Source organism: Dendropsophus ebraccatus, chromosome 15 (genome assembly GCF_027789765.1).
Source record: "Dendropsophus ebraccatus isolate aDenEbr1 chromosome 15, aDenEbr1.pat, whole genome shotgun sequence".
Taxonomy (NCBI): domain Eukaryota; kingdom Metazoa; phylum Chordata; class Amphibia; order Anura; family Hylidae; genus Dendropsophus; species Dendropsophus ebraccatus.
In genome coordinates, this window is record NC_091468.1 from 1,126,425 (window position 1) to 1,145,341 (window position 18,917).

The 18,917-nt window shown below is 46.5% G+C and overlaps 1 long non-coding RNA gene across 1 annotated transcript; it reads right to left on the minus strand.

Moving 5' to 3' along the window:
* Positions 1-5,593: 5,593 nt before the first annotated feature.
* On the minus strand, positions 5,594-18,873 carry LOC138774078 (uncharacterized). The gene is made up of 3 exons (XR_011360248.1): positions 18,787-18,873; positions 13,453-13,477; positions 5,594-5,727 (listed from the first exon to the last, which is right to left on the minus strand). It is a non-coding gene; the product is annotated as an uncharacterized lncRNA (long non-coding RNA).
* Between the last annotated feature and the right edge of the window lie 44 nt (positions 18,874-18,917).

An 18,917-nucleotide genomic window follows, 5' to 3' on the forward strand; every position in this document is an offset into this window, starting at 1 on the left:
CTGTATACCTGTAGTGTATAGTTTGGGGTCCTATATACCTATAGTATATAGTTGGTGGAGTTCCTGTATACCTGTAGTATATAGCTTTGGGGTCCTGTATACCTGTAGTATAGAGTTGCTGAAGGTGCTGTATACCTGTAGTATAGAGTTGGTGTAGGTCCCGTATACCTGTAGTGTATAGTTTTGAGGTCCTGTATACCTGTATTGTATAGTTTGGGGTCCTATATACCTGTAGTATATAGTTGGTGGAGTTCCTGTATACCTGCAGGGTATAGTTTTGGGGTCCTGTATACCTGTAGTGTATAGTTTGGGGTCCTGTATACCTGTAGTATATAGTTGGTGGAGGTCCTGTATACCTGAAGTATATAGTTGGTGGAGGTCCTGTATACCTGTAGTGTATAATTTTGGGGTCCTGTATACCTGTAGTGTAAAGTTTGGGGTCCTGTATACTTGTAGTATATAGTTGGTGGAGGTCCCGTGCACCTGTAGTGTATAGTTTTGGGGCCCTGTATACCTGTAGTGTCCTGTATACCTGCAGGGTCGTATTTACCATTAGGCACCCATGGTCTGGTGCGTAGGGTAACACCTTGCAGAGGGGCAGTACCCTCCCATTCAGACTTGCCAGAAAATCTGGTGTCTTTTCGAGGGGGGTATGGGGGTATTGGTCAGGTCTGGTATAGCAGTGTTATCCAGTCACAGTATGGCGGTATTGGTCAGGTCTGGTATGGCAGTGTTATCCAGTCACAGTATGGCGGTATTGGTCAGGTCTGGTGTGGCGGTGTTATCCATTCACAGTATGGCGGTATTGGTCAGGTCTTATATGACAGTGTTATCCAGTCACAGTATGGCGGTATTGGTCAGGTCTGGGGAGTTCCTGTATACCTGTAGGGTATAGTTTTGGGGTCCTGTATACCTGTAGTGTATAGTTTGGGGTCCTGTATACCTGTAGTATATAGTTGGTGGAGGTCCTGTATACCTGTAGTATATAGTTGGTGGAGGTCCTGTATACCTGAAGTATATAGTTGGTGGAGGTCCTGTATAACTGTAGTGTATAGCTTTGGGGTCCTGTATACCTGTAGTGTAAAGTTTGGGGTCCTGTATACCTGTAGTATATAGTTTTGTGGAGGTCCCGTGCACCTGTAGTGTATAGTTTTGGGGTCCTGTATAGCTGTAGTGTCCTGTATACATGCAGGGTTGTATTTACCCGTATGGCAGTGTTATTCAGTCAGTGTGTCAGTATTGGTCATGTCTGGTATGGCGGTGTTATCCAGTCACAGTATGGCGGTATTGGTCAGGTCTGGTGTGGCGGTGTTATCCAGTCACGGTATGGTGGTATTGGTCAGGTCTGGTATAGCGGTGTTATCCAGTCACAGTATGGCAGTATTGGTCAGGTCTGATATGATGGTGTTATCCAGTCACAGTATGGCGGTATTGGTCAGGTATGGTGTGGCGGTGTTACCCAGTCACAGTTTGCCGGTATTGGTCAGGTCTGGTATGGCAGTGTTATCCAGTCACAGTATGCCGGTATTGATCAGGTCTGGTATGGCGGTGTAATCCAGTCACAGTATGCCGGTATTGGTCAGGTCTGGTATGACAGTGTTATCCAGCACAGTATAGCGGTATTGGTCAGGTCTGGTATGGCAGTGTTATCCAGCACAGTATAGCGGTATTGGTCAGGTCTGGTATGACAGTGTTATCCAGCACAGTATAGCGGTATTGGTCAGGTCTGGTGTGGCAGTGTTATCCATTCACAGTATGGCGGTATTGGTCAGGTCTGATATGACAGTGTTATCCAGTCACAGTATGGCGGTATTGGTCAGGTCTGGTGTGGCAGTGTTACCCAGTCACAGTTTGGTATACCTGTAGTGCCCTGTATATACATGTATTGTATAGATGGAGTAGGGGGCCCTGTATATACATGTACTGTATAGATGGAGGTGGGGGGCCCTGTATATACATGTACTGTATAGATGGAGTAGGGGGTCCTGTATATACATGTACTGTATAGATGGAGTAGGGGGTCCTGTATATACATGTACTGTATAGATGGAGTAGGGGGCCCTGTATATACATGTACTGTATAGATGGAGTAGGGGGCCCTGTATACATGTACTGTATAGATGGAGTAGGGGGCCCTGTATATACATATACTGTATAGATGGAGTAGGGGGTCCTGTATACATGTACTGTATAGATGGAGTAGGGGGTCCTGTATATACATGTACTGTATAGATGGAGTAGGGGGTCCTGTATACATGTACTGTATAGATGGAGTAGGGGGTCCTGTATATACATGTACTGTATAAATGGAGTAGGGGGCCCTGTATACATGTACTGTATAGATGGAGTAGGGGGCCCTGTATACATGTACTGTATAGATAGAGTAGGGGGTCCTGTATATACATGTACTGTATAGATGGAGTAGGGGGTCCTGTATACATGTACTGTATAGATGGAGTAGGGGGTCTACCAGTTATTACTGTGGATGTTGTGAGGCAGCTTCCCTAGCAACCATTGCTCCCTGTGAAAATGAAAGCAGTAATCCTATTGGTTGCTAAGGCTCCAACTTCCGTGTCTGCTGCAGCTAATTATATCACCTGTGTGTGCAGTGAGGAGATTTTCCCATTCATCTCTATGGGGCGCCTCTCTTTCCCCTCCCCCTCCCCTCCTGTGCATCTGGCGGGGACGGGACCTTCGCAATAACCTTCCCGGGCACCCAATGTATCTGTGGGCCAAATTTGGGGTCAAACGGTTCAGGCGTTTGGAAGTCTATAGAGGACGGACAGACGGAAGGACAGACAGACAGACAGACAGAAGGACAGACAGACAGACTTTGATTTTTATGATATAGATTACCCCTATATATTCCTGGATGTAGTCCCTTATATACTATTACCCCTATATATTCCTGGATGTAGTCCCTTATATACTATTACCTCCTATATATATTCCTGGATGTAGTCCCCTATATACTATTACCTCCTATATATATTCCTGGATGTAGTCCCTTATATACTATTACCTCCTATATATATTCCTGGATGTAGTCCCCTATATACTATTACCTCCTATATATATTCCTGGATGTAGTCCCTTATATACACTATTACCCCTATATATTCCTGGATGTAGTCCCTTATATACTATTACCCCCTATATATTCCTGGATGTAGTCCCCTATATACTATTACCCCTATATATTCCTGGATGTAATCCCTTATATACTATTACCCCTATATATTCCTGGATGTAGTCCCTTATATACTATTACCCCCTATATATTCCTGGATGTAGTCCCCTATATACTATTACCCCTATATATTCCTGGATGTAGTCCCTTATATACTATTACCCCTATATATTCCTGGATGTAGTCCCTTATATACTATTACCCCCTGTATATTCCTGGATGTAGTCCCTTATATACTATTACCCCCTGTATATTCCTGGATGTAGTCCCCTATATACTATTACCCCCTGTATATTCCTGGATGTAGTCCCTTATATACTATTACCCCCTGTATATTCCTGGATGTAGTCCCTTATATACTTTTACCCCCTATATATTCCTGGATGTAGTCCCCTATATACTATTACCCCCTGTATATTCCTGGATGTAGTCCCTTATATACTATTACCCCCTATATATTCCTGGATGTAGTCCCCTATATACTATTACCCCCTGTATATTCCTGGATGTAGACCCTTATATACTATTACCCCCTATATATTCCTGGATGTAGTCCCCTATATACTATTACCCCCTATATATTCCTGGATGTAGTCCCTTATATACTATTACCCCCTGTATATTCCTGGATGTAGTCCCTTATATACTATTACCACTATATATTCCTGGATGTAGTCCCTTATATACTATTACCCCCTATATATTCCTGGATATAGCCCCTTATAAGCCCCTCAAATAGTTTCCCCACAATGGACGTTAGGCTTACAGGCCTATAGTTACCTGGGGAAGTCCTAGAGCCCTTTTTGAAGATCGGCACTATATCCATTTGCCTTACGCCAGTCCCTCGGCACAATACCAGTCAGCAAAGAATCACGGAATATTTCATACAAGGGTAGAGAAATTACAGAACTGAGTTCCCTAAGAACTCTGGGGTGCAATCCATCAGGCCCTGGAGCTTTGGTTACATTGAGTTTGTTTAATTTATCTTGGACCCTATCTATAGTAAACCAGTTCAGTACATTACACGTGTTAGCAGCACTGGCCCCGCCCATCTCAGTACTGGCCCCGCCCACCTCAGTACTGGCCCCACCCACCTCAGTACTGGCCCCACCCACCACAGCTCCATCCTCTTCTTTTGTATATACAGAGCTGAAGAAGCCATGAAGTAACTCAGCTTTCTCCTGATCCCCAGTTATTAATTTGATAGTGATACATGCCATATTGAGTATGTCATGGGGTTCAAGGTACCATTGAACTCCATGACATTTGGCTGATGAGCCTTTGACGCATGCGCATAAACTTGATTGCTTTGGATGATATGCCTAGAGCGCATGCATACGTACTCTAGTTTTGCACTAATGATTTTTGTACTGCAGGATGCAGGCGCATCACAGGACTGTGAGTTGTATTTAGGCTATCTCTATGTAATTGCGCCGCACTGCAATTGTGATTATTTACTCGTGAGGGCGCATGTGCACCTGCTGCCTCTCACTACATGTCATGTGATTCTTACCGATCACATGACAAGTGACAACATGGTATTCTGATGACGTACTTCCGGACACCGGCGGCATTATTGGTTGATGTGGCGCAGCTGTATTGCATGTGATGTGGCCGTTGGGATTGGGGAATTTAATGTATAAAATAAGTGAGCCACAGAAAAGTCTGTCCATGTCTTACAAGCTACCTTACTATTGTAATCACTGTAATTGGATTGAAGTCTCTATATGCACTATATATACCAACAATATGACACGGGATACTTACCCCTGATGAAGTCCACGGGACGGAATGCGTGGGGTTAATCTACCTGACCCATCCGTGAGACAGCATTGATGATTTTTCTATTATATTGCTCTGTATTTGTGTTATATTATATTTATTCTTTATAATTTATTGACTTTTCTTTTTCTAGGACACTGTGGCACTTAGTGATAGGGTTAGATAGTTGACATCTTCATTTAAGCACTTTATATCATCATATGTGGGGTGGATCAGTGTCTGGCTGTGCCTTATTGTGGCCAGTGATAGGATAATCTAGGGTTTTAAATAGTTTCTTCTGTGTCTTTTTTTGATTTGACGTAAATAAAGGATACTGATTAGATTACGGAGGTGCAGACCTAATTTTTTCCAGATCATTTTTTGGTGTATATACATGGTTGGTTTGGATCTGGATCTGATTTCAGGTGGTGCCGGCCTATTTGTATATAGTGAAGAAAGTGTGGGGTGAAGGCCAAGTAGTGGCTTTACAGATTGCTTCGATAGAGGCTGCTGTAGCTCTGGTGGAGGGCGCCTGAGGCCTGCAGGGGGATCCTTCCCCATGGCTGAATAGGAAGCACAAATTGCTGCTTTGATCCATCTGGCAATGGAGCTTTTGGCTGCTTTTTTGCTTTTATTGGGACCCTGAAATTGGAGTCGAATTTTGGTTGCTTCAAGGTATTAAAGGATAGACCGTCTCACGTCCAGATGGTGAAAGGATTCTTCTTTTCCATTCTTGGGGTTAGCACAGAAGGACGGTACCTGGGATATCCTGGGATCTGTGGAAATATGTGACCACTTTAGGAAGAAAATCTGGTTTAAGCTCAAAGATTATTCTATCTTCACGGATTGTACATAAGGGGGGCGTGGCTTGCCTATGGCGGAGTGAGCAGCGCGGCTTCTGAGCTCCCGGGCCTCCGCCACCTTCTCACCGCCCTAACTTAGATTCTGGGTACCCTACTCACCTGATTTCATGAGGTGACGTACAGGCAAGACTCAGGCTCCTCTTAATCCTAAAACTCTGGGAATCAAGCAGGAACATTTGCCGAAGCAGCGAGGCAAATGTTCCAGGCGGGGATCCAAGATGGCGACGCGGACCTCGCACACTACCTCACCATGCACTGCTGCCAGCCATCACTCCGTCTCACCGGCTCTGAGCAGGGATGCTGATAGCAGAAACGCCTACCATGATTTAGAGGAGGAGGAGGAGGAGGAATGGAGCCTGAGAGACCTGGGGCGGTTTATCAGAGGAGTTGGTCTACCTAGGTTCTACAAACCTCAGAGCTTACTCATTCTATGAACCAGTGTAGCACAGGGCTTTGGCTCTGTGCTGTTTCACTATTAGCCATGTGTTCTTATGTAGAGATGAGCGACCCTGGAGCAGCTGGAGTCCATCAGAACCCGAGCGTTCGGCATGTGATTAGCGGTGGCTGCTAAAGTTGGATAAAGCCCTAAGGCTAAGTGGAAATCATGGATATAGTCATTGGCTGTATCCATGTTTTCCAGACAACCTTAGAGCTTTATCCAAGTTCAGCAGCCCCAATGTTCGGGTTCGGATGGACTCCAACCTGAACCTGGTTCGCTCATCTCTATTCTTATGTCTTTTTTTTTTACTCTTTTCTGCTCCTTTCCTTCTTCTTCTTCTCTTTACCCCCCCCCCCCTCCCAATTGGGAAAATACAGTCCATCTTGCATAAGATGCGTTTGGTTGATCTATGGCGCAGGCTGCACCCTGGAGGCAGAGACTATAGTTTCTATTCCCCAGTTTACTCTTCCTACAGCAGAATTGATGTGTTGTTGGTGTCCCATGTTTTATTAGACATTTCTCCCACAGCCTCTATTCTGCTCCTATCCTATGGTCGATCATGCTCCGGTTCATGGCTCCCTATCTCTACAGCATGGGGTTCGGAAACCCTTTAGCTGGCGCCTGAATATCTCTTAGATGACGCCCTCTGCGTGGCTGACCTTAGAAAAGCAATAGATGATTTTAAGGGAGTTCATGAATCGGACCACACGGCGGATCCTATAAAATGGGAAGTGGCCACATTGTTGGGTGTATTCATCTCTCACGGCTCTCATCTTAGAAAAGAGAGGGGAGAAGCCATTAAGAAATTAGATCGCCTCCTCAGAAATGAGTCATGAGCGGTCACTTCCACCTGGTACTTATGCGGAACGGACATCAGCTCGCTCTAAACTCTTAAAGATTCTTGATCAACGTTCTGCATGTTTCAGGGCGAAACTACCTGACAAATTTTATGAATTTGGAGACAAAAGTGGCTGCTTACTTTTGAGAGCGCTGCACCCCAGACTGCAGAAGACTTTTGTTTCTTCTATGCGACGTCCATGTTCACTACACAGGCACAGCGCAGAGACCGAATACGTTACCTGCATTATATTGGAGGGAGGCGCCAAACTCGTGCTGCAGCCCCAAACTTCAGGTTGGAGGGGAATCTCCAGCATGACAGACGTGAGGCCGCCAAGGAAGGCAGCACCGGGACCACAAGGATGCTCGAGGGCCGACAGCGACTTGCTCGTCTGCATAAACTCTGGGAGCGCCGTGAGGGTAGCAGAGACCGGAGGCACCCAGAGGAATTACAGACCTCGCCAGACACGGCAGCACCCACAGTCCGAGCGGGGGGAGATCCAGCACCTGGATGGGAGGGGAGCCAGCAGCACCAGACTGCCAGGCGGCTCCCACATCGGAGACTGACGCCACTTGAGTAACTGTGGTGCCCACAGTTCAAATTACCGGCGTCTTTTTCCTGGAGAGAGCAGCGCACCCTCCTCCTTGCTCCAAGACAGGAAACAGAACTGGGGAATGGGGATGCTCCTCCCCATTTTATTCAAAAGGGGATGGACGCTCTCCAAGGGTGCTGTCATAGGGCGAATAGGGAAACCCAGCAGCAGGACCGCTACCTCCGCCTCTGCAAGGAGGACCAGGAGGAGCACTGCCAGAGCCCTACACAATGTCCTCCAGTATCCACAAATCTGCATGTGTCTGCACAAACGGTTAGAAACAAACTCCATGAGGACGGTATGAGGGCCCGACGTCCACAGATGGGGGTCACAGACCAACATCGTGCAGGACACTTGGCATTTCCCAGAGAACACCAGGACTGGCGCCCCCTGTGCTCCTCACAGATGAGAGCAGGTTCACACTGAGCACATGTGACAGACGTGACAGAGTCTGGAGACAGTGTGGAGGGCAATCTGCTGCCTGCAACGTCCTTCAGCATGAGCGGTCTGGCAGGGGGTCAGTAATGGTGTGTGTGGGGTATCTCATTGGGGGGAAACACAGCCCTCCAAGTGCTGCCAGAGGTAGCCTGACTGCCATTAGGTACCGAGACCCTCCGAGCCCTTGTGAGACCATATGCAGGTGCGGTTGGGGTTCCTCCTAATGCAGGACAATGCTAGACCTCATGTGGCTGCAGTGTGTCAGCAGTTCCTACAAGATGGAGGCAGTGAAGCTATGGACTGGCCGCCCATTCCCCAGACCTGAATCCCATTGAGCACATCTGGGACATCATGTCTCGCTCCATCCACCAACGTCACGTTGCAGCACAGACTGTCCAGGAGTTGGGAGCGGCTTTAGTCCAGGTCTGGGAGGAGATCCCTCAGGAGACCAACGGCCACCTCATCAGGAGCATGCCCGGGCCTGTAGGGAGGTCATACAGACACCTCATCAGGAGCATGCCCGGGCCTTGTAGGGAGGTCATACAGACACCTCATCAGGAGCATGCTCGGGCCTTGTAGGGAGGTCATACAGACACCTCATCAGGAGCATGTCCGGGCCTTGTAGGGAGGTCATACAGACACCTCATCAGGAGCATGCTCGGGCCTTGTAGGGAGGTCATACAGCCACCTCATCAGGAGAATTCCGGGCCTTGTAGGGAGGTCATACACCTCATCAGGAGCATGCCCGGGCCCTCTAGGGAGGTCATACAGACACCTCATCAGGAGCATGCCCAGGCCTTGTAGGGAGGTCATACAGCCACCTCATCAGGAGCATGCCCGGGCCTTGTAGGGAGGTCATACAGACACCTCATCAGGAGCATGGCCGGGCCTTGTAGGGAGGTCATACAGACACCTCATCAGGAGCATGCCCGGGCCTTGTAGGGAGGTCATACAGCCACCTCATCAGGAGCATGCCCGGGCCTTGTAGGGAGGTCATACACCTCATCAGGAGCATGCCCGGGCCTTGTAGGGAGGTCATACAGACACCTCATCAGGAGCATGCCCGGGCCTTGTAGGGAGGTCATACACCTCATCAGGAGCATGCCCGGGCCTTGTAGGGAGGTCATACAGCCACCTCATCAGGAGCATGCCCGGGCCTTGTAGGGAGGTCATACACCTCATCAGGAGCATGCCCGGGCCTTGTAGGGAGGTCATACAGACACCTCATCAGGAGCATGCCCGGGCCTTGTAGGGAGGTCATACAGACACCTCATCAGGAGCATGCCCGGGCCTTGTAGGGAGGTCATACACCTCATCAGGAGCATGCCCGGGCCTTGTAGGGAGGTCATACAGACACCTCATCAGGAGCATGCCCGGGCCTTGTAGGGAGGTCGTACACCTCATCAGGAGCATGCCCGGGCCTTGTAGGGAGGTCATACAGACACCTCATCAGGAGCATGCCCGGGCCTTGTAGGGAGGTCATACACCTCATCAGGAGCATGCCCGGGCCTTGTAGGGAGGTCATACAGACACCTCATCAGGAGCATGCCCGGGCCTTGTAGGGAGGTCATACAGACACCTCATCAGGAGCATGCCCGGGCCTTGTAGGGAGGTCATACACCTCATCAGGAGCATGCTCGGGCCTTGTAGGGAGGTCATACACATTACACACACATATATATATATATATATATATATATATATATATTATATATATACACTCTCACAATGGAGCGCACTCCTAGTTTTTTGTGCTGGAGTGCCAGGCAATGGAGATTGAATCCACGTCTACAACTCAATATAATCAAAGAATTGCGGCACATCCATAAAGTGAAAAATCTTCAGTGTCTTTATTTTATAACAAGTTTAGCCAGTGCAACGTTTCAGTCTGATCTGGAGACCTTTCTCAGAACTCGCAAACAAACGGGACTCACATCCTTTTATAATGTGCAAAACAACTGGAGATTTATCGCCGATATTTTCCTGGGGAGTGAAGAGGAACTCATGGAGGAAAGCATCAAATTCACACTGACACACACTTCTGTTATCGATAATTGCATATAGACTAACATGTATAGAAAACCTACCGATGTGAACATGTGCTTACATTACAACAGTTGCCACCTGCGATCAATGGTACGCAGATAATCTTTTATCCAAATGTTTAGGGCCAAGAGGACTACCGATTCACCAGGAAGATTAAACATGACATTAAATACCTGACCAGTGAATTTGCCAAAAGAGGGTACCCACGTGAACTCTTGGGGTCACACATGACTAAGTTACTGAGTGACGAGAATGATAGAAGGGGCTATGGACAGGAGCAAATAGTAAGTATATCATTGGTATCCACATACTGCGATCTATCCCCTAAAATTACTGATGTACTTAGATGATATTGGGGTGTCATCAGTGATCGCTTTCACATGAACCCTGATTTACAAGCCCCCCCGCTGATGTCTTACCGCAGGGGGAGGAATTTATAAGATCAACTAGTGAGAAGTGATGTGAGCACAAGAAGTGATAAGACAGGGCAAACATTTCTTATGATTAGGAACAAAGGTAGGTACATGCATAAGGGCACAAACCTTACACATCCCAGCACTAACAAAGTATACAATATCAACCTTTATTTAAAGGACAACTCCGGCGAAAACATTTTTTGGCTTATTTAACACACATTACAAAGTTATATAACTTTGTAATGTGGTTAAATACCCGGTCTGGCCCCCTTCCCCCACTTTCCGACCCCCGACCCCCCACCCCGGAAGTTAAAGAATGTATACATTACTGCAGTGATTTTCAACCTTTTTTGAGCCGCGGCACACTTTTTATACTTAAAAAATCCCGGGGCACACCACCAACCAAAATGGCACAAAATGACACTAAAACAGTACATATTATACATATAGTTCACGGAGTTCACTCTTGGGGGTTTTAAATCAGCTTCTTATCACCACAAGAGCTGCTTTTTAAGCCCTCAAGAGTGACATATGCCGGGCAGAGATCCTTTCAATAAATTATTCATTTTAAAAAAGTGAAATAAAAAAGGATAACCCCCTCATATATACAATCCCATGTAACCTCATACATACAGTGCCATGTATTCCCATATATATATATATATATATATATATATATATATAACAGTCCCATGAAAACTCATACATACAGTCCCACGTATATGAGCACATAATTATCAGCACCATATACTGTGGTGATGTGCACTGTATAGCCACAGTATATGGTGCTGATAATTATGTGGCTCATATAACTGCAGTATAAAGGGGTACAATGAGACGTACTATGGCCATGAGGCCAGAGTACAAGTGCCCCCTGCTTTGCCCTCATACAGTAATAATGCCCCCTGCAGTATGCCCCATATAATAATAATGCCCCCTGCAGTATGCCCCCATATAATAATAATAATGCCCCCTGCAGTATGCCCCATATAATAATAATGCCCCCTGCAGTATGCCCCCATATATTAATAATGCCCTCTGCAGTATGCCCCCATATATTAATGCCCCCTGCAGTATGCCCCATATAATGCCCCCTGCAGTATGCCCCCATATATTAATGCCCCCTGCAGTATGCCCCCATATATTAATGCCCCCTGCAGTATGCCCCCATATATTAATGTCCCCTGCAGTATGCCCCCATATAATGCCCCTTGCAGTATGCCCCCCATATAATGCCCCCTGCAGTATGCCCCAATATAATGCCCCCTGCAGTATGAGAATATGCACCAATAGGTTTAAAAAAAACAAAACAACAAACCATCATACTCACCTAATCGGCGCTGTGTGTTCTCCCTCCTCTTCAGGCTCCGTCCTGTGAGCCGCGGCGACTGAACCTCCGGCAGGCGTGATGACGTCACATCATCACGCCTGCCGGAGAGGTCACGTCCCGGCCTCCCATAGGCTGCTGGCATGAAGTGCCGCGGCCTATGGGAGTCAATGTCAGAGCAGGACGCTGACAGGTCCTGCTCTGACATTGTGCGCGATTGAATGTTTCGCCCGCTCACTGTGTGAGCGGGCGGAACATCAATCCATCGGCATATCCCTAGAAGCTGCGCGGCCGCAGCTTCTAGGGATATTAAAGGGACAGTTTCTAATTTCCGACCGGGATCCCGCGGCACAGCTGGCGGGTTCTCACGGCACACCAGTGTGCCGCGGCACCCCGGTTGGGAAACGCTGCATTACTGAGAGGAATGAGTTAATCCATCCAAAGTTTGAAGGAAGATATAACAGGATAAAATAGAAGAAAAATAAATTCTTTTCTCATGAACTTTCCTACATGACTGAATCCTGTTCAAGGACATACAGCTGGTCCACCGTCTGTTCCCAGCAGATAATAAATGTTATTTTAGAATTCACATTCTCGTAAGCAGATAACAAATGTTTTTTAGCATCCTTGTGTATGTATCAACATCCTTATGTAAACAATTTTAATTGAACATTTAATCTTATTGTATATCCATATCTGTCAAAATATATCCGTAGTTATTCGTTCTTTTGAAGTTGATGACGTGCATAGTGTATGACTTTGCATTTTACATTCATATCCATTGGTTTTTCCTGTATAAATAAAGGTGGGTTCTCAGAGATGGGGGAACACACCAGACTTGTTTGCAAGATACGTAGTCTGTGTCCTCATTCTAAGTGCATGGTGTGGGAGAGGGGATCCGGACCCATTCTCCAACTCAATTAGGAAACAGCCAACAACAGTAGGCCTTCTTTGGGAAGGCACCTCGACAATTACCTATTACGGTCGTCACGGTCCTCTTCTCTGGTGTTGGGTGACGTCAGAGCTGGGGGGCGGTCCGGGTCTTCTTCCTCTTCGGCGTCTTCATTGAGAGTGAATGGGAGAGAAAAGGCTGCTGGTGCACATGCGCACCAGCAGCCTTTTCATTGGCTGGAGCGCATCACATGGCTTCCAGCTTGCTCAGCCCTGATTGGCTGAGCTTGCTGGAAGCCATGTGATGCGCTCCAGCCAATGAAAAAGCTGCCGGTGCGCAAGTGCACTGGCAGCCTTTTCTCTCTCATGGACCCGGAAGCAAGAGACATCGCTGGACGGCGGATGCAGGTGACGGTGAGGCGGACGGCGGGCGAATGGAGTGGCGATCGTCACCGGAGGGATGGTGAGTATGGTGTCTGTGGTTTTTTTTTTTTGGGGGGGGGGGGTCCCGCCGGAGTTGTCCTTTAACATGCACTTCTAGCTGGGTTATATATGTACTTTGGTGTCTTTGCATGCTCCTATATGTAGGAGACACGTGGGACATGAGAACTAGACTTAATCAACATCGACACTCCATTCGGGTTGACTTACCGCTATCCAAGCACTTTCTAGGCCACTGTGAAAAGGAATGAAAATTTATGATTATTGACCATATACCGCCACCATTGACTTTACTCAAGAAACGTGAATTACTTTGGATCTACAAATTAGATACACTGCAACCAAAGGGGCCTAATGTTGAATTCAAAATAACCCCTAAGATGTATAAATAAGTAGTAGTTTGTCCCTCAGCACTTGGAGGACTTGCCGGACTCCGGTTCTTCTATATATGACTAATATCTTTCCTCTCTTTACGAGTCACTGCTGGTTGGATCTGATCTGGTTACGGTCTATGCATTTATAAACAGTCTGGGAAACATAAGGGTCTTAGTTGAATAGAGGGTTTGGGCGACTGGGGACCCTGGGTTCACTTTGTGGATTTCGATGTGACCCCTAGTTAATAGATTGCTGTGCCCCTCGGGATACGGGACAGCACGACGATCTGCCGGATAACCCACATGGGAAGGAGTTCCTTACTTTACCCCGCCCGACTCTATGACTGTGTTCAGACGTCCACAACAGACCGAGTGGTTGTGTACCTGAATGACGTTGTTCAGACGCATCTGACCGTTCCAGCGGTTTTACAAGAAAGACGCTTCAACCAAGGATGGTCGCACCAGCGTCTCCAATACCTGACGTGTACTTACTGTATACTGTATACTGCGGACTAGCCATGAACCTTACACACACTATGTCCTAAGCAGCCAAGGATGGTCGCACCAGCGTCTCCAATACCGGACGTGTACTTACTGTATACTGCGGACTAGCCATGAACCTTACACACACTATGTCCTAAGCAGCCAAGGATGGTCGCACCAGCGTCTCCAATACCGGACATGTACTTACTGTATACTGCGGACTAGCCATGAACCTTACACACACTATGTCCTAAGCAGCCAAGGATGGTCGCACCAGCGTCTCCAATACCGGACGTGTACTTACTGTATACTGCGGACTAGCCATGAACCTTACACACACTATGTCCTAAGCAGCCAAGGATGGTCGCACCAGCGTCTCCAATACCGGACGTGTACTTACTGTATACTGCGGACTAGCCATGAACCTTACACACACTATGTCCTAAGCAGCCAAGGATGGTCGCACCAGCGTCTCCAATACCGGACGTGTACTTACTGTATACTGCGGACTAGCCATGAACCTTACACACACTATGTCCTAAGCAGCCAAGGATGGTCGCACCAGCGTCTCCAATACCGGACGTGTACTTACTGTATACTGCGGACTAGCCATGAACCTTACACACACTATGTCCTAAGCAGCCAAGGATGGTCGCACCAGCGTCTCCAATACCGGACATGTACTTACTGTATACTGCGGACTAGCCATGAACCTTACACACACTATGTCCTAAGCAGCCAAGGATGGTCGCACCAGCGTCTCCAATACCGGACGTGTACTTACTGTATACTGCGGACTAGCCATGAACCTTACACACACTATGTCCTAAGCAGCCAAGGATGGTCGCACCAGCGTCTCCAATACCGGACGTGTACTTACTGTATACTGCGGACTAGCCATGAACCTTACACACACTATGTCCTAAGCAGCCAAGGATGGTCGCACCAGCGTCTCCAATACCGGACGTGTACTTACTGTATACTGCGGACTAGCCATGAACCTTACACACACTATGTCCTAAGCAGCCAAGGATGGTCGCACCAGCGTCTCCAATACCGGACGTGTACTTACTGTATACTGCGGACTAGCCATGAACCTTACACACACTATGTCCTAAGCAGCCAAGGATGGTCGCACCAGCGTCTCCAATACCGGACGTGTACTTACTGTATACTGCGGACTAGCCATGAACCTTACACACACTATGTCCTAAGCAGCCAAGGATGGTCGCACCAGCGTCTCCAATACCTGACGTGTACTTACTGTATACTGTATACTGCGGACTAGCCATGAACCTTACACACACTATGTCCTAAGCAGCCAAGGATGGTCGCACCAGCGTCTCCAATACCGGACGTGTACTTACTGTATACTGCGGACTAGCCATGAACCTTACACACACTATGTCCTAAGCAGCCAAGGATGGTCGCACCAGCGTCTCCAATACCGGACGTGTACTTACTGTATACTGCGGACTAGCCATGAACCTTACACACACTATGTCCTAAGCAGCCAAGGATGGTCGCACCAGCGTCTCCAATACCGGACGTGTACTTACTGTATACTGTATACTGCGGACTAGCCATGAACCTTACACACACTATGTCCTAAGCAGCCAAGGATGGTCGCACCAGCGTCTCCAATACCGGACGTGTACTTACTGTATACTGTGGACTAGCCATGAACCTTACACACACTATGTCCTAAGCAGCCAAGGATGGTCGCACCAGCGTCTCCAATACCGGACGTGTACTAACTGTATACTGTATACTGCGGACTAGCCATGAACCTTACACACACTATGTCCTTTGAACATTTGGGAGCTAGTTCAGATATATACAAATGTTTCTTGTTTAGGGTGCGTTTACACAGAAAAATTTATCTGACAGATTTTGGAAGCCAAAGCCAGGAATGGATTTAAAAGGGGAGACATTCCAGTCTTTACTTTATGACCTGATACCTATTTATAGTCTGTTCCTGGTTTTGGCTTCAAAGATCTGTCACATAAATCTGTCTGTGTAAACGCACCATTAGACTTTAGCAGTGACGATAAATCGCTGACTCCGCCTACTAATTAACAATTTGTATCATTTTATATCACTTTGTATGATCACCATGTATTGTGTATCACACAAACATATATGTATTGCCGCTGGATTTCCTGTAGGGAATCAGAAGTAATCTAACACTTCAAGTTCTTTTCCCATTTGTATCACTTTAATTGATGATTGAGTATATTGTTCTGCACATTATACAAGGATATGAGTCCCGTCTGTTTGCGAGGCCTGAGAAAACTCTCCACATCAGACGCAACTTCTTAGGAAATAAAGACTGAACATTTCACTTTACGGATGTGCCGCAATTCTTAGATTATATATATATATATATATATATATATATATATATATATATACATATACATGAGGACATTACAGCAGAGGGGGATGAGGACATTACAGCAGAGGGGGGTGACGCCACCTTCAGGCTGCCATTGGGTAATACAGACACCACATATATATACACTACCCCATGTATATCCACCAGTATACACCTCACCCCCCACACACATTATATACATATATATATATATACACACACACACACACACACACACACACACACACATATACTGTATGTATATATATATATATATATATATATACTACCCCATGTATATCCACCAGTATACACCTCACCCCACACACACACACATATATATATACTACCCCATGTATATCCATCAGTATACACCTCACCCCCCACACACATTATATACATATATATATATACACACACACACACACACATATACTAACTGTATATATATATATATATATATATATATATATATATATACTACCCCATGTATATACACCAGTATACACCTCACCCCACACACATATATATATATACTACCCCATGTATATCCACCAGTATACACCTCACCCCACACACACACATATATATATATATATATATATATATATATATATATATATATATACTACCCCATGTATATACACCTCACCCCACACACACACATATACATATATATATATATATACATACATACACTACCCCATGTATATACACCAGTATACACCTCACCACACACACACACACATTGTGTATGTATGTATATATATATATATATATATATATATATATATATATATATATATATATATATATATATACTACCCCATGTATATCCACCAGTATACACCTCACCCCACACATATATACACTAACCGGCCACTTTATTAGGTACACCTGTCCAACTGCACGTTACCACTTAATTTCTAATCAGCCAATCACATGGCGGCAACTCAGTGCATTTAGGCATGTAGACATGGTCAAGACAATCTCCTGCAGTTCAAACCGAGCATCAGTATGGGGAAGAAAGGTGATGTGAGGCCTTTGAACGTGGCATGGTTGTTGGTGCCAGAAGGGCTGGTCTGAGTATTTCAGAAACTGCTGATCTACTGGGATTTTCACGCACAACCATCTCTAGGGTTTACAGAGAATGGTCCGAAAAAGAAAAACCATCCAGTTAGCGGCCGTTCTGTGGGCGGAAATGCCTTGTTGATGCCAGAGGTCAGAGGAGAATGGGCAGACTGGTTCCAGCTGATAGAAAGGCAACAGTGACTCAAATAGCCAACCGTTACACCCAAGGTAGGCAGAAGAGCATCTCTGAGCGCACAGTACGGCCAACTCTGAGGCAGATGGGCTACAGCAGCAGAAGACCACACCGGGGGCCACTCCGCTCAGCTAAGAACAGGAAACTGAGGCTACAATTTGCACAAGCTCATCGAAATTGGACAGTAGAAGATTGGAAAAACGTTGCCTGGTCTGATGAGTCTCGATTTCTGCTGCGACATTCGGATGGTAGGGTCAGAATTTGGCGCCAACAACATGAAAGCATGGATCCATCCTGCCTTGTATCAACGGTTCAGGCTGGTGGTGGTGGTGTCATGGTGTGGGGAATATTTTCTTGGCACTCTTTGGGCCCCTTGGTACCAATTGAGCATGGTTGTAACGCCACAGCCTACCTGAGTATTGTTGCTGACCATGTCCATCCCTTTATGACCACAATGGACCCAACATCTGATGGCGACTTTCAGCAGGATAATGCGCCATGTCATAAAGCTAGAATCATCTCAGACTGGTTTCTTGAACATGACAATGAGGTCACTGTACTCCAATGGCCTCCACAGTCACCAGATCTCAATCCAATAGAGCATCTTTGGGATGTGGTGGAACGGGAGATTGGCATCATGGATGTGCAGCCGACAAATCTGCGGCAACTGTGTGATGTCATCATGTCACTATGGACCAAAATCTCTGAGGAAGCTTCCAGCACCTTGTTGTATCTATGCCACCAAGAATTGGGGCAGTTCTGAGGGCAAAAGGGGGTCCAACCCGTTACTAGCATGGTGTACCTAATAAAGTGGCCGGTGAGTGTATGTATGTATATCCACCAGTATACACCTCAACCCCCCCCCCCCCACACACACACACATATATATATATATATATATATATATATATATATATATATATATATATATATAAACTACCCCATGTATATACACCAGTATACACCTCACCACACACACACATTGTGTATGTGTATATATATATATATATATATATACTACCCCATTGATATCCACCAGTATACACCTCACATCCCAGGATTGATCGCTGTGGGCGGTTTTTCCTCTCTCCCAGGATGCACCGCGATCTTCACTTCCGGTTTTGCCTGCAGTAGACATGGCGGCGGAGCGCGCGCAGCCTAATGACGTCACGGCGTG